The following is a 15638-nucleotide window of genomic DNA, read 5'->3' as shown; positions in this document are numbered from 1 at the left end:
AGAACTGGAACTGCAGGTGGCAGTGAGACCCCATGTGGCTGCTGGGATGGCATCCTGCGGTGGGATGTTCTCTATGCTGTAAATGTGTTGCTATGATTGATTGAAAATAAAATGCCGATTGGCCAGTAGCCAGGCAGGAAGTATAGGTAGGACAAAGAGAGAGGAGAATTCTGGGAAGTAGAAGGCTAAGGTAGAGAGACGCTGCCAGCCGCCACGATGAGAAGCAGATGTTAAGATACCGGTAAGCCATGAGCTACGTGGCAACTTACAGATTAATAGAAATGGGTTAATTTAAGATATAAGAACAGGGGCTGGAGAGATGTCTCAGCGGTTAAGAGCACTGGCTGTTCTTCCAAGGGTCCTGAGTTCAATTCCCAGTAATCACATGGTGGCTCACAACCATCTGTAATGAGATCTGGTGCCCTCTTCTGGCCTGCAGACATACACACAGGCAGAACATTATATACAGAATAAATAAATAAATCTTTAGAAAAAAAAGATATAAGAACAGATGACAAGAAGCCTGCCATGGCCATGCAGTTTATAAGTAATATAAGTCTCTGTGTGTTTAATTGGGCCTGAGCGGCTACAGGAGGTGAGTGGCCACAGGAATACTCCAGTTACAGCATCCCTGGTCCTCTAGAAGAGCAGCCAGTGCTCTAAACCCTGAGTCATCTCCAAGCTCTGAGCCTCACTCCAGTCCTTCTGAGTCAGGAAAGGAAGTCTACGTTCCCCAGTACCCTCTGCTTCCTCATCCAGAAACCTCCCATTCCGTGATGATATGCCTTTGCCTATTTCTCCCAAGGGCCTCTGCAGCTAGCCATGTGACGTACTTTTGACCAATGAGAAGATAGCAGAAGTATTCCTTAGAAGCTGCCAAGACGTCGGGGTTCCAGTCACCTTTACTCTCTGTTTTCTCTTCTCTCCTGCCTGCAGTGTGGCTGTGGTGCCTGGAAGGGCTGCAGATGTGAGGACAGAAGTTACCTGTTTATGAGGGCAGGGCAGGTGCTAGGAGGAGGCTGGGCTTCTGCACGTCTGAGCCACCCGTGCCGACCATCTCCTGATTCTGGCCGCTGCCGGGAGAGGTGGCTCTCTTGCAGCTTAGTACACTCCTCAGGCAGTGGTTCAAGGTAAAAGGATCAAATAACTGTGTCTGCCAAGTCTCGCAGTCAGCGACCCACAGAATGGGCTAAGATGGCCTTCAAGAAATTTTAGCGTGAGGACAACTGCGCCACTAGACGCTTCCCTAGTGTTTCTCTGCCAACAGCACTCCCACCGCTTGAGGACACCAATGGGCTCCCCGTGGAGCACATTTGGGAATAAGCAATAGCAGAAAGGGAAGAAGGGAGGCCTGGGTTGGGATGCTGTGTGGCTTCAGGCATATTCCTGAACCTCTCTGAGCTCCAGTCCATAGAATGAAGACAGTTGGTACAGATTAAGCTTATGCTAAGTCTTTACTGCTTACACCTTTGAAAACTCTTGAGACCCATGCTGGGTGTATCCTTGACCACACAGAGATCTGCCTAGCTCTGCCTACCAAGTGCTGGGATTAAAGGCGTGCACCATGAATGCCCAGCTCTGCTATGGCTTACTATTAGCTCTGACCCCCCAGGCAACTTTATTTATTAACATACAAATAAAATCACATTTCAGTACAAATAAAATATCACCATAGAATTTTATTTTTAAAAAATTCTTTGGCAAACATATAACTGCCATTTATTAAAGAAGAAAGGAAATTTATACCAATGGGGCAGATGTTCTTGTTTGTTTCTACAGGAAAAATGGAATCTTTGTTTGTTTTTTTGTTTGTTTTTATTTCTATATCCCAACCAAAGTTTCCCCTCCCTCCTCTCCTCTCAGTCCCTCCCCCCACCTCCTCTGCCCTCACCTCCTCTGCCCCTATCCACTCCTCCTCCTCTGTTTCTCTTCAGAAAAGGGCGGGCCTCCATGGATGTCAGACAGCCATGTATATCAAGTTGCAGTGAGACTAGGCACCTCCTCTTATACGAAGGCTGGATGAGGAATCTGGTAGGAGGAAAGGGTCCCAAAAGCAAGCAACAGAGTCAGAGACAGTCCCTGCTCCTACTGTTAGGAGCCCTACAAGAAGACCTGTTGTGGAATAGAGTATTACTTTAGCGATGTAAAGATGTGTTATATTTGTTTATGTTGTGGAATATTACTTTATGTGTGTTACATTTGTTTATGCTGCATCTGTTTAACTATGTAAAGATGTGTTGCTGTTTCACCTTGCCTGCCTAAGGCGTCTGATTGGTCTAATAAAGAGCTGAATGGCCAATAGCAAGGCAGGAGAGGGATAGGCTTGGCTGGCAGGCATCAAGAATGAGGAGGAGGAGGAGGAATCTAGGCTTGAGTGCAGAGAAGGAGAGAACAAGGGAGAAAAAGAGGGATGCTCGGGGCTAGCCAGCCAGGCAGCTGCCAGACAGACAGACACGGAGTAGGACATACAGAATGAAAGGAAGGTAAAAAGCCCAGAGGCAAAACATAGATGAAGAGAAACAGGTTAATTTAAGTTATAAGAGCTAGTGGGACAAGCGTAAGCCAAGGCCGAGCATTCATAACTAATAACAAGTCTCCGTGTCCAAAAGAAAGCCTGCTACAGAGACCAAGCCACACACTGTCACGTATATTCAGAGGCCCTGCGTCAGTCCCGTGCAGGCTCCCTGGTTGTCGGTTCAGTCTCTGTGAGCTTCTATGAGCCCAGGTTAGTTGAGTCTGTGGGTTTCTTGTGATGTCCTTGACCCCTCTGCCTCCTACAATCTCCCCCCCCCCTTTTTCTGCAGGATTCCATGAACTCCACCTAGTGTTTGGCTGTGGGTCTGCATCTGTTTCCATCAGCTGCTGGGTGGAGTCTCTCTGATGACAGTTGGGCTAGGCACCAATCTATGAGTACAGCAGAATATCGTCAGGAATCAGTTCATTGGCTTTTTTTTTTTTTTTTCCGGTCGTGTTTGTTTCTCTCCTAGGTCTCTGGGCTGTCCAGCCTCTGGGTCCTGGCCCTCGGGGGTGAGCTCCCTTCCATGGTATGGGTCTGTCTCAAGCTGGGCCAGTCACTGGTTGGCCCCACCCACAGTTTCTGCACTGCCTTTACCCCAGCATATCTTGTACGCAGGGCAGATTGGAGGTCGAAGGTTTTGTGGCTGGGTTGGGAAGAATGAAATCTTGCCGGCACCTGATGGTGAAAGCCTTCAATGCTTTCAGAGCTGATGGGTGCTTTTGCTTTTATAATTGTCAATGGTGAGGGAATGTCACTTCGATAACTACACAGCACCAAGTATCGGAAAGTGTGTTTAGGGCTACTGAGAAGTTGTTGGGAAATCCTCTCACTCCCATGTCAGAATTCATTCAGTGACTCTGTGTGTGTGTGTGTGTGTGTGTGTGTAAAACACAGGCTAGCAATTCAAACTTTATTAATTATTGTTGCTGTTGTTGTTGTTGTGTGTGTGTGTGTGTGTGATATGTGGATGGGCACACATGCCATGATGTATCTGTGGAAGTCAGAGGACTACTTGGTGGAGTTGGTTTTCTCCTTCCTCCTCTATGTGGGTTTCAGGGCTCAAACCCCAGTCAGCAGGCTGGGGGCAAATGCTTTGCCCACAGAGCTGCCTCTCTGACCCTCAAGTCAACAATTCAGACAGCAGATTTAGAATCAAACACCCTAACACAATATCATCCAAACATAGCCTAACGTGATGCTTGCGCGCTGAGGGATGATGGTAGGAAAACATTTAAATCTTTGTTTGCCGTAGTTAAAACATTCTCTTCTGGGTGCTGGAGAGATGGTTCAGTGCTCAAGAGCTCTTAGTGCTCTTGCAGAGGACCAGGTTCAATTCCCAGCACCCACATCGCGCTGCTCACAACCATCGTAACTCCACTTCCTGGGAATCTGATGCAAACTCTGGTCTCTGTGGGCTTCTGCACACATGTGGTACATATCAACTCAAGCAGGCAAATGCAATACACATAAAAATAATGCACAGATCTTTAAAAATATGTTTTTGCCTATACAGTAAAAACCCCCAGTTCAGAACATGGAGGAGACTTCTGAACCCAGGTATTTCCAGCACTGTTTTTTGATATCATGTGATTGACATGATAACACACGTGTTGCAGAGGACACACAGTATGTGACCAGAACAGATGGTTCAGGGAAGTCACAACATGTGACACAGGTGAGTGCTTCCAGAGACGCCTCAAGTTCCCTCACACTTGGTTTTTAATTCATTTGTTTACATTGTGTATTTGGGACTAACTTCCTGATGCCCAGTTTTCCTCCTTACATTCAGTCCCGTGGCACTGGGTTTGAGAGGCTGAGCTACATGTAGCCAGGCTGTCCCAGTGACCAGTCAGTCAGCGGCTATTCTCACTGGCTCCGGGGTCACATGTCAGAGAGGCCAGCTTGAGGGGTGGTGGGGTGGCTTCCTTCCATCACGACACTGACTTCATGTCTCAGAGAGGCCAGTGTCTCCTTGGTAGGGGGACCCAGAAGGGTGTCCCCAGCCATGGCAAGCAGGTTTGGAGGGCCCAGGGCTGTGTTCTCACAGGCGCCTGCCTTGTCCCGGCTCTCCTGCTGTGGCCCCTGTGCCTGCTGGAGACTCCTCCATGCTGCTCACAGCCTCTCTCTCCTTTAGAACTCATGACCCTGGCTCTGCCCAGGCTGTCCCAACACAAGGTGTGGGCACAGGCATGTGTGCTGGAGGTCCCACTGAGTCTAGACACCCCTGTGAGAGCAAGGCCTTGGGGACATTACCGTATCCGAGCCTCAGTTTCCCCTCTAGATAGGACGGCTTGCACCATAGGGTCTTCAAAGCAGAGGTGGAAGAGACTATGTGGGAATTCGGACACCATGAGGGAGGGACTCCACCCAGGCCGGGAAAGACCAGTGTGGGTGAGGCAGGATTTCTGTGAGCGCAGGGAGGCCTTAGTAATTATTTTTTATTTTTACTTATTTATTTTTGGGTTCCTGAGACAGAGTCTCCTCATGTAGTTCAGGCTTCAAACTCACGATCCTCCTGCCTCAGCCTCCCGAATGCTGGGATTACAGGCGTCACCACCACACCTGGTATGAGAAGATTTTAGACTCTTCCAACCGTTCATAGATCCGAGCGTAGTCACATCAGCTTAGGAGGAGGGAGCATGCTTTCTGGGCACGCCACAAACGTGTGCACACAACCCTTGACAGGTCCACAAGTTGTTTCAGTGAGGCAACGGCACAAAGTGTGGAAAGTGCTGTGTTTGTCGTTACAGAAAGTTCCAGAAGCACGGAGTCATAGTTCTTCACTCTCAAATATTGGCTGACCCAGATACCCCTCCCCCCACCGCAGGGCTTTTACAGCGGCTCATTTCCACAGCGTCCCACGTCCCACCTCTTAGCCTACAGACCTTTGACTGTTCTGTCCCCTGCATCCATGCTGACTCTTCCTCTGCCGATGATGACGGACATGGGGCCGAGGCTTGCTCCTCTGTCCTTGCTGGGGTAGGAGTGCTGCTGGGCTTCCCTACTCTGCTGGCCACATCCAAGGCTGTTCACCAAGACCTTAGCCCTGCCCCGTTAAGGTCCCGCCTACCTGGGGGACAGGCACAGGGCGGAACCCCAGAAATCCTGACCCTCCCACTTCCCACAGCAGTGTAAGGACACGGCCACCATCTTCCAGGACCCTCAAGCTCCCAACCCTACAGCTCTCCTCTTCACTGGGGGAAAAAAAAATCCACCCAACAGATCAAACTTGGGGGCCTACAGACTCTGGAATGTACAAGGACTTCTGAGCCTAGCCACTGCCAGACCCCAGCCTGGAACTCAGCAAGGACGCCCCTCCTCAAGACAGGGGATGATGCTTTCTCTATCCTTACCACAAAACTGATCCTTGGGCTGGGGATGCGGCTCAGCTGATGTGGCTCAGGTGGTAGAGCATTTGCTTAGCATGCACGAAGCCCAGGGTTCGATCCCTGTCAGCGTGTAAATCAGTGTGGTGGCGCACACCTGCGATTCCTGTAGACAGAAAGTGGAGGACCCAGAAGTTCAGGGTCATCCTTGGCTACATAGTTAATTTTGAGGCCAGCCTGGGATACATGAGACCCTGTGTCAACAAAACAAAACAAAAACCCAAACAAACAAACAAAAAAAACCTCTGTGACATTAAATCTCTTGATAGTTTACCTGTACCCTCCTCAGGGTCCTGAGGCCTATATCTGCCTCACTCCCTAGATTTCAGGACATCCTGGATGGCCAGCCACCATACCTCTGGCTGCTTGAGGTGAACATGGTTCCCATCCTACCTCCCACTTCAGACTTCTCCTTCTGAGTTGTTCTCTGTGGCTTGGCAGAGGGAAAGCTAAAATGAACGGTCGCTCACTCCTCTGACAAGGGCTCAGAATTTTTGAGAGCCTTCCTTCCAAGGCCCTGTAGGAAGTAAATGCAGGTGACAGACAGTGTGACTTAACCTCTCTGGAAAGATCTGTACTTCGCCCATTGAGTCAACGGCTCAGCACCTAAATTCAGACACTTGTGAGCAAGAAGGAGGGAGCATTCTGGGCTGGCCGGGCAGCAGGTGTGAACCAGGCTTCCCCTGGCAGCTGGGGACTTGTGGGTGCCGACTGGAGTCTGTTTTCGCTCTCTTGCTAGCGTCTATGGAGGGTGGGCATTTTTCATGGTCTCCAGTGTAGTGTACACAGAGGTTTAGAGCTGGAGGTGGTGTGCTCACGTCCAGGCGGAGGGCCAGGAGCAGTCTCGGCCGTCAGCCAGACCTGTCCTCTGTAGTCCAGGCTTATCTCACTGCTTTGTAGATTAGCGCAGACAGTGGGCCTGTCCTCTGGGTGTTCTCAGAACTTCTGGAATTTTGAAGGCAGAAAACACAAGTACTTTTACGGTCTAGGTGAGAAGAAACCCAAGGTGGAGGCAGGGGGCTGACTGAGGTGACCTCTGAGGATTCTTCACCCAAGTCCTAGATCCTCCTGGCGTCAAGTGCTGCACTGTGCCATGATCACCACAAGGGGGCGCGCACACACCAACAAAGACAAATGCCGTCTTTTTGGTGAGCCAGGGCCAACGTCCCACCTGTAGGTTGACTGTTTTCTTTTTATCATTCTGAAACAATAGCACACACATAGAAAAGTTGTGAATGTTGTAATTATGACCCTTAGCCATTCCACAGAAGCTGATGGAATGCTGACCCGGGTCTACCAGTCTTCAGGTGTGTTTCCTGCACACAGGGACATCTAAGTCGTGACAGCTGTCAGTCACCATCGTCAGTGCCGCCTGGGCTGAGCCCTCACTCTCGGCGGTCAGGTTCACTCAATGGCCTCTTCTAGCAGTGGTGCCCCCTAGCTGCCATCCCATTGGGTCTTCTGCAGCTGGAGCAGCCCTGCTGTTGGAGGTGATGTTGAGCCAGGGTCCTTAGAGGCTTCTCCTGGCTAGAGAGAGCCCCCTGCTGGAAGACACCCCCCCCAGCTCAGGTGCCAGAAGGAGGGGGGGGGATTCCAATGATCTCTTCTAGTGATGCTCATGTCATCATTGGAGTGTAATGGCATCTGCTGGATTTTCCCACCACTCTCTGGAACTTCCTAAGTGTTGGTTGGCACCACCGGGCACAGTGAAATTCAGTCTGGCACCTTTTCTTTCTTTCTCCTCCTCTGCTTCTTTTTCCTTCTTCTTTTCCTTCTTTTCCTCCTTCTCCCCTCCTCCTCCTCCTCTTCTCCTTCTTCTGGAAACTCCAAGGCTCCAATAGAAACAGCTGTGGCATCTCACCCCTGGGACACACCACCTTCTGACTGGCACCCCTAATCCATAACTGGGCTATGAGACTCTGGCTGGACATCTGGGAGAAACCCAGTACATCCTGATGGACGCGTGATTGCCAGTTTTAATTGTCAACTTGACAGAATGTGGAATCACCTGGTGAGAGAGTCTCCACGAGGGACTGTCCGGGTCAGTTGGCTTGTGGGCATGTCTGAGGGGATTGCCTTGCTTTTGCCGATTGAGATGGGAAGACCCAGCCCACTGTGGGCAGCACCATTCCCTAGGTTTGGATCTTGGATCGGATGGTGGTGGAGAAAGCAAGATCTCTGAAGTGGACATGATGTGACAAGCTGCTGCAAGTTCTTTCTGCCTCAGTTTCCCCACACTGATGGATGGGACGCAGAACTGTGGACCAAGTAAACCTTTTCTCCCTGGGATCTTTTTGTCAGGGTGTTTTTTGTCATAGCAATGGGAAAGGAAACCAGGACAGGCAGATCATCTTTTCTTCAAAGGTCCAGCCAAGGAGGACCTGTGACCCCTGTCACCAACCATTCATTCAAAATCCCACAGATGAATGTGGCCCAGACAGGACTTTCCATTCCAAGTGCTTGCTGACCACAGTCCTCCCATGGAGACCCTTCACCTGCACCTCAGGCTGCCTCTGGGTCCTAGGCAGCCCCTGCGTCAGCTCTGAGCCTGGCTGCCCACTGTCCTGAAACATTGGGGTGGCTTTTACTGCCATGCTCACAAATATGTGAACGACATCAGTGCTGGACCAGGTGAGGTGTTAGGGGATTAGATGGCTCCAGGTGACTTATTCTGGTCTTATTATGGGCAAAAATGGTCTGTATAAATTTTTTTAGCTCAGCCATATTATCATTGATATGAGACTTCTGGAGCCTTCTGCTCCTGTGGGCATAGCAGTGTTTCACATGATGGCTGTTTGGTCAGTATGTATCTCAAGACGAGAACAAACAGAAGTTCCAGCCAACCCGAAAAACTTACAAGCAAGAGACAAACCTTGGATAGGCTTCAGAAGTGGGAGGGATCTTTGTCACAACGGTATAACCGAGTTTCCCTGACTGATACACCTCATGGAGTTGGAAGGACTCTGCCAAGCCCTCAGCAGGTGCTTGGTAAATGTGACCTCTAAGGTGGTTTTGGGAGACCTGAGAGACAAGAAAAGTCTTAGGAAAAGTCACCAAGAGGGTTGGTATGGGCACTCTCTTAGGGTTTCTGTTGCTGCGAAGGGACACCATGACCACGGCAACTCTCAGGAAGGAAAAACATTTAATTGGGGCTGGCTTACAGTTTCAGAGGTTCAGTCCATTATCATCATGGCGGTGTGCAGGCAGACGTGGTTCTGGAGCTGGGGCTGCGAATTCTACGCCTTTGATCTCCAGGCAACAGGAAGTAAACTGAGTCACCGGGTGTGGCCTGAGCATATATGAGACCTCAAAGCCCACCTCCACAGTGACACACTTCCTCCAACAAGGCCACACCTCCTAATAGTGCCACTCCCTATGAGTTTATGGGGGCCAATGACATTCAAACCACCACAGGCACCCTGGGCCCAGTCAATGCACACGTATCCCACTCCTGACTCAGTGATGGGCTCCGTGGATGCATGTTCAACAAGGAAGCTGGGTCTGTCCTGAGTCTCAGGTGCCCAGTCAGCTCATGTACTGTATAGGTAATGGGGAGATAGAGGTGTTCTTTGGGGTGCAGTACTTGGGCACTCCAGGAAGAGCTGTGGGTAACTGTGTCCATGTCTTCACATAGAGGTTTAGGGGCTCGGGCCTAGGTTACCATAGTTGACTCAGGGGGACACAGAAGGCTGAGCTGGAAGCCTCCATGCCCGCATGGAAGGAGGGGGATCTGGGAATGGCAGTCCAGGTGGATCTTAGGGGGGGATTCTGGATAAATCCCTGACCCAGGAAAAACCTGCCTCAACTCCCGACTTAACCTGCCTCATCTGCTCTTGGTAGAGGCCCTGCATAATCACCTGCTTCAGAATGTAGGCCCCACCCCTCAGGTGTGGACCATGAAGGTAACGGCCAAATTCGGCTTTATTACGCATGTGCAGACCGCCATTACCACTCAACCTTCAATTACCAGTCCCCATGCCTCAGCCCACAGATATTTTCAGCTCTGGCCTCAGGCACAGATTTGAGACCCACACTTCTGCCTAACCTCTGAGGATCTTCTGTAAGAATCTCTCTTTCACAAAATGCTCATCAGTGACAGGCAGGCAAACAAGATGGCCTGGGAGTGTGTGAGGGAGCGCCCCCCCCCCCCCCCCCCCCCCGCATCCAATCACTTCTGTGCAGCTGGAGAGCCCTTCGAGGCTGGGAGCTCACTCTGAAGCTGGGTGGGGAGTGGCCACGGTGGCTTGCCTCGGACCCCACTCCACAGGGTGGAAACTGAGGCCCCAAGAGAAGAAGAGTGTGGCACACCATCCGACAAGCGTCCAGTTCCACTTGACATGTGCGCCCAGCCTGTGTCACGGCCGGGGCTCCCAGCCTACCTACCCTGAGGGGAACAGACGCGGATGCAAGGTAAGTGACAGAGTTGAAGCCAGGCTGTCTTCGGACCCAGCAGTGATCCAAGTTCCTGAGAGAAGGAAAAGGGGAGGCAGAGGAAGGACAGGAGGAGGCTGCTTTAGGGTTAGGGTTTGAGTTAGGGTTGACGAGTTCTCTTGGGAGAGGGGAGATCACCATGGCCTCACTGGCTGGGCAGAGAGCTGGCACTTCGGGCAGGAGGGTGGGATTAGGAGGGAGGGTTGAGTGAGGACAGGACCAGATCATAGGGCCCTCGGGTATGAGCAGAATCCCCATAACTTTGCAGTGGCCTGGACCTGGGAGGGCTTAAGCCCTGAGCTCCCTGCCTCTTCCACCTGCCAGGGCAGTGGTTCAAGAAATCACTTTTTTTGTGATAGGGTTTCTCTATTATGTAGCTCTGACTGTCCTGGAACTTGCTGTGTAGACCAGGCTGGCCTCAAACTCAGAGATCTGCCTGCCTCTGCCTCCTGAGCGCTGGGGTTAAAGGCGCATGCCACCATGCCCTGCCCTTCAAGGAATCACTCTTAAGGTCGTGCATGGCTGTGACATCCTTTCTGCCCACCATCACACCTTGCTGCCTGGCCCCGACACTGTTCTGGGCAGACCACAGGATCTGGAATGGCATGATGACCTGTTAGTTTGCCCCTGGGCCTCAGGGACCTTATCAGTGTAATGGGTTGACCTGCCTACCCTGCCATGTCCCTGGGTCAAAAGTCCTGCAGAGCCCATTCCAGGCCTGAATCTTGTTCTGCTCAGGGAGCTCAGCAGAGGTGTTCTCCCATGTAGGGGATGAGGAAACTGAGGCACAGAAAGAGTAGATGGCTTGGGCGAACTCTTCCAATTTGCAAGTGACAGAGTCCTGGGAGTGGGACTCTAGTCTCTGCCTTTCCAAGTCACTTTCCCTAACCCCACCCTCACCCCTAAAAAGAAACTCCCTGTGGGTTTGGACCTGCCCAGCCCTTGAGCCCCGGGATCCCTCCAGTGGAGGAGAAGGGAGGCAGTAGCATGCCCAGGTACAAACAGGCTTTATCTGCCTCAGCTAATGAGGCACCCTGGAGTCTAGGGAACAAAGGAGGGTAATGATAACAGAGTGTATGCCGGGGTACCACAGATGCAGCTTCCAGTAGCCTCGTCCTTGATTCCGTGTGCTAAGTGATGGGATGACTCACGAACTCTCTGTCTCCAGTTATGAAAGATGCCGGGCCTCCGCACGCTCCCCCAGCCAGCCCCTGTGCAGCCCCATGTGAGTAAGCCTGCCTTAGTCAACAGACAAGTCAACATGCTCGGGGACATTTGGCAGGTGAAAGCTGTCGAGGATGCTGGGGGGCTGTGCATCAGGATGAGGGTGACTAACGCCAGCATGCACACGGATGGGAACCACCCCGTAGGTTGTCTTGATAGACTTCAAAACAATTTTGGAGTCACGACCTCTCTGTTCCCTGTGGTGGTTCTGTTATCTTGGGAACTGAGTTCTTAAAGCTCTGGTTGTCAGTTTTAGCCTTTAAGGGTTGAGATATCGCTCTGGCCCTGTTCTGTCAGCTTGGGAGGACAGAAGAACTCACCCTGGGGCACAGAGTCTTAGGAACAGAGAGGCTGCCCAGGAACCACCCTTCCCTGTGCCTCTGCCGGCAGCAGACATCATTAATCAATCACAGCACTCTTTCCAGTCCTTCTGAGCGAGGCCTCCAAATTTCAATATTGCCCTTCAGGCAGCCACTACCAATCGATTAAAGATTGCCATTTGGGTGCATCGGGAGTCAGCTGTGTGACTCACAGATGTGGGGCTCAGCCCTGCCCTGGCTGTGAGCTGGCCTCTTCCTCGGGGGAAAAGAGCCTGAAGTCAGGACATTTCCACAGGGTTGGGACAGAGAATGACCTAATGCAGGCAAGGGCTTGGAACACAATGAGCCCTCAACTAACGGTGATTGCCAGAAATGGCTAGTTTTTAAGTGTTTAGTGGTCTATATGTATGTAATAGGAGGGGAGAAAGGGGGGGGGTACTCAGTGACTCAGCTCAGCCTCACGTCAGGGTGAGGTACCTTCTAAACTATCCCCAGAACCTTGGCCATCTCCACAGGTCCCTTTCCTACTTCAGAGCATAGACAAGAGGCCCAAAGTCTAGCTGGGAACCCCCCAGAGGATTATTCTACCCTATTTCCACCTGTCTCTCTCCCTGTATAGAAGCCTAGAGGTGCAGAGACTCCCCACAGGACCTTAGCCAAGGAGAAGCCCCTTAGCCCCATGGAGGGCCCTTACTTGACCTGCTTTGGCAGATGTGGCAGAGAGTGCCACCCGTTTCCTCTGTCCTGGGGGAGTCCACTCAAGCACAGGAAGTACTCTAGAAGGAGGAGAAACCACTTAGGAGAGACAGAATCCCAGGAGTCATGCCCCAAGTCCAGACAGACCTGCAGTCTCACCGGGCAGCACAGAGGGCGATACAAATCAGCTCTCAGCTCTCTTCCGGGGAACCTCCATGGGAGGGAAGCCTGAGGCCCAGAGTCAAGGGGCCTGGGAGTCAGGGCCAGACCCCTTAGCTTTCAACTTGTATGAGAATAGTTCTAATCACTGCACAAGTTAAGGACAGTTGTAATAGTTCAAAGAAAAAAGGAAGGAAGGAAAGAAGGAAGGAAGGAAGAAAGGAGGAAGAGGTGTGGTGGCACATGTCTGTCAACCACCTAAACAACTTAGTAGGCAGAGGCAGGAAAACTTCAGGAGTTCAAGGCCTGCCTGGGCTATATAGGGAGCCTCTACCCAAACAACAACAAAAACCAAATGACTGAAAACCCGGGAAGAGAGCAGAAATATCCTGTGTACCCACTGTAGGCTACAAGGCCGTTCTAAGGGCTTGGACATTGTCATCATTAGCTGTTCTCTCTGTTGATGACATGGGTGCTTTAGCAAACCCTACAGAGGCCCAGAGAGAAGTCAGAGCCAATAGAGCTGGGCTCTGGGCTGGGCCCACCCACAGCCCTCTAGAGGGAGCTGCCTCCAGGCCCAATGAACAACAGATAATCTCCGCTGATTGGTGGCGCCCCAGGAACCAGTGTGCACAAAGACACTTGGTACAGGCGGAGGAGATGGCTCAGTGATCAACTGCTTACTGTCCAAACATGAGGACCTGCCTTTGGGCCCCAGCACCCACATAAAAGCCGGTGTGGAGCCCCATAGGTGTGATCTCAGTGCCTGTGAGCACAGGTTTCTGGGGCTTGTTGGTTAAGCCAAACTGGCAAGCTCCAGGTTCAGTGAGAGACTGTCTCTCAAAATTAGGGGCGGAGAAAGACTGAAGAGGTTCTGCCTGACCTCCACTTGGTAAACTGTAACTGGGTTAATAATAAAGCCTCAGGCTCCTGCTCTGCCATGCCTCACAGCCCAGTGCATTAGTGTGTCCCCTCAGAGAAGGCAGGCAGGGCCCCGCCTCTGAGCAGGTGAGGAACCGGTAGGTTCTTAATGGGAACATTTTCAGAGCAGGAAGGAACTGGCCAGGTTGGGACCAGCTTGGAATCACTTAAATTAGCTTTGCTTTGATCTGGGCAGAACTGGTCTGATCCAGTTAGATTTAGCCAGAACCACTTGGAATTGCCCACAGTCTACTTAACAGTGTATGTTGCTGGGATCCGTCAGAACACGTTAGAGCAGGTTACCTCCTGATCTGGTCAGTCCTGGAATTCGCTAGAACTGGCTTGACTTGGTGAGAAAGTGACTTGAGCTGGCTGAGACTGGTTGGAAGCAGCCCAGACCTGTTTGGTAGGTCTTGACCACAGCTCTGGTTTCACAAGAACTGCTTTAATTCCTGTGTGAGGCTGGGCTGCCTTGGTGATGTGTGAGGGGCTGAGGGATGCCATGCTGGAGGGTGGGATGGTGACAGCCGGGTCTAGCTTTGCCCAGGGAGGCTCTCAGAAGCGGAGCTAAGGGCGTGTGTGCATGCCGTCACATCTCTGTTCACACCAGCCAGAACCCTTGGCACTACACAGCACACACATGTAGATCAGCTACCTCACACCCGGTGATTAACGGGGGGAGGTGCTTTCTCCACTCATTCTGCATAAATCAGTACACACGGAAGCCCAGCTTTGATTTTTATGGGTTCTCGCTGGAGCATGGAATTTCTTGGAGGACATTCCCTGAGGACCGCGGCGCCACTAAAACCCTCGCTTGCTCTTTCATGTCCCCATTTTCCTGCGCAGCCCCCTCTTTTCCATCCACCTAGGATCCCCTTGAGCCTGCCTAGACTGACAAGATCCCAGGACCCCCTCCCCCCAGGAAGGTGGAAAGAGGTGGTTTCTGCTGCTGCCCTCAGCTGAGGAGGGCAAGGGCCAGCGGTGCTTTCTAGACAGCAGGTGGAGTTGAGACAGGAGCCACAGCACAGAATGGAGCCCAGCCCGTCTCTGTGCAGGGATGGCAGCCACCCTGATGGTCCAGACCAACCTCTGGAGGACAGGGAGGGCATTGGGTGCTTTTCTCCTCGTGGTGTTAAAACACTTGACAAAAGCGACTCAAGCCAGGCGTGTTTCGGCTCACAGTCTGAGGGAACAGTCCATGATGGTGTGGAAGGCAATGGCGACAGGAGTGTGAGGCAGCTGGTCACATGGCGTCCACACTCAGGGAGCAGAGAGAGACGTATGCTTGGACTCAGCTCGCCTCGTCCTTTTTACACAGTCTGGGACCCCGGCTCATGGGAAGGTGCATTCAAGGTGTGTCTACCCATGTCAGTTAACTGAATCTAGACACTCCAGACAGGCCCAGAGACCTGTCTCCTAGGTGATTCTAGGTCCTGTCGATCACCATGGGCCACCACAGAGAGCCAGGGAGTAGAGCTGGGTCAGACACTCATGGGGCCTCCTAGGCACTGATGTCAGGCTGTGGGGACTCCAGATAGGAGTTTAAAGTGGAAGGTTCTGGGGAGGTCTTGTAAGGGGCACAGAGGACACACATGGCTTTTCTCCAGTGACCCCCAGGAAGGAGACCTGCTCCAGTCTATAACCAGGATGACACACTGCCCCACCTCAATCCAGGGGGCCACCTCCTTCAGGAAGGCAATCATCTTCAGAACTTGCCAAGTGTCAGCTCTCTCCCCATAGTCCTTGCTGGAGCCTGTGGGTCACAGAGATGTGGCCCCACTTTATCAACTCCTGGACAGGAGTCTTCACCTCGCTGAGCTTCAGTTTTCTTGGGGGGAGGGGAGACATACAGGGCAATTAATTCAAAGAACGGTTGCCAAGTTCCACTGGACTAAACCAGTATGTGAAGTTCATGATCGGTGCCTCGCGGTTGGGGGACTTCCTGGGGGAATGTGAACAAACGTCTGTGGACCCCAGTCCAGG

The sequence above is a fragment of the Peromyscus maniculatus genome, chromosome 7 (assembly GCF_049852395.1).
Source record: "Peromyscus maniculatus bairdii isolate BWxNUB_F1_BW_parent chromosome 7, HU_Pman_BW_mat_3.1, whole genome shotgun sequence".
NCBI lineage: Eukaryota > Metazoa > Chordata > Mammalia > Rodentia > Cricetidae > Peromyscus > Peromyscus maniculatus.
The sequence above is the reverse complement of the archived record's forward strand: the minus strand, read 5'-3'. Positions refer to the sequence as shown.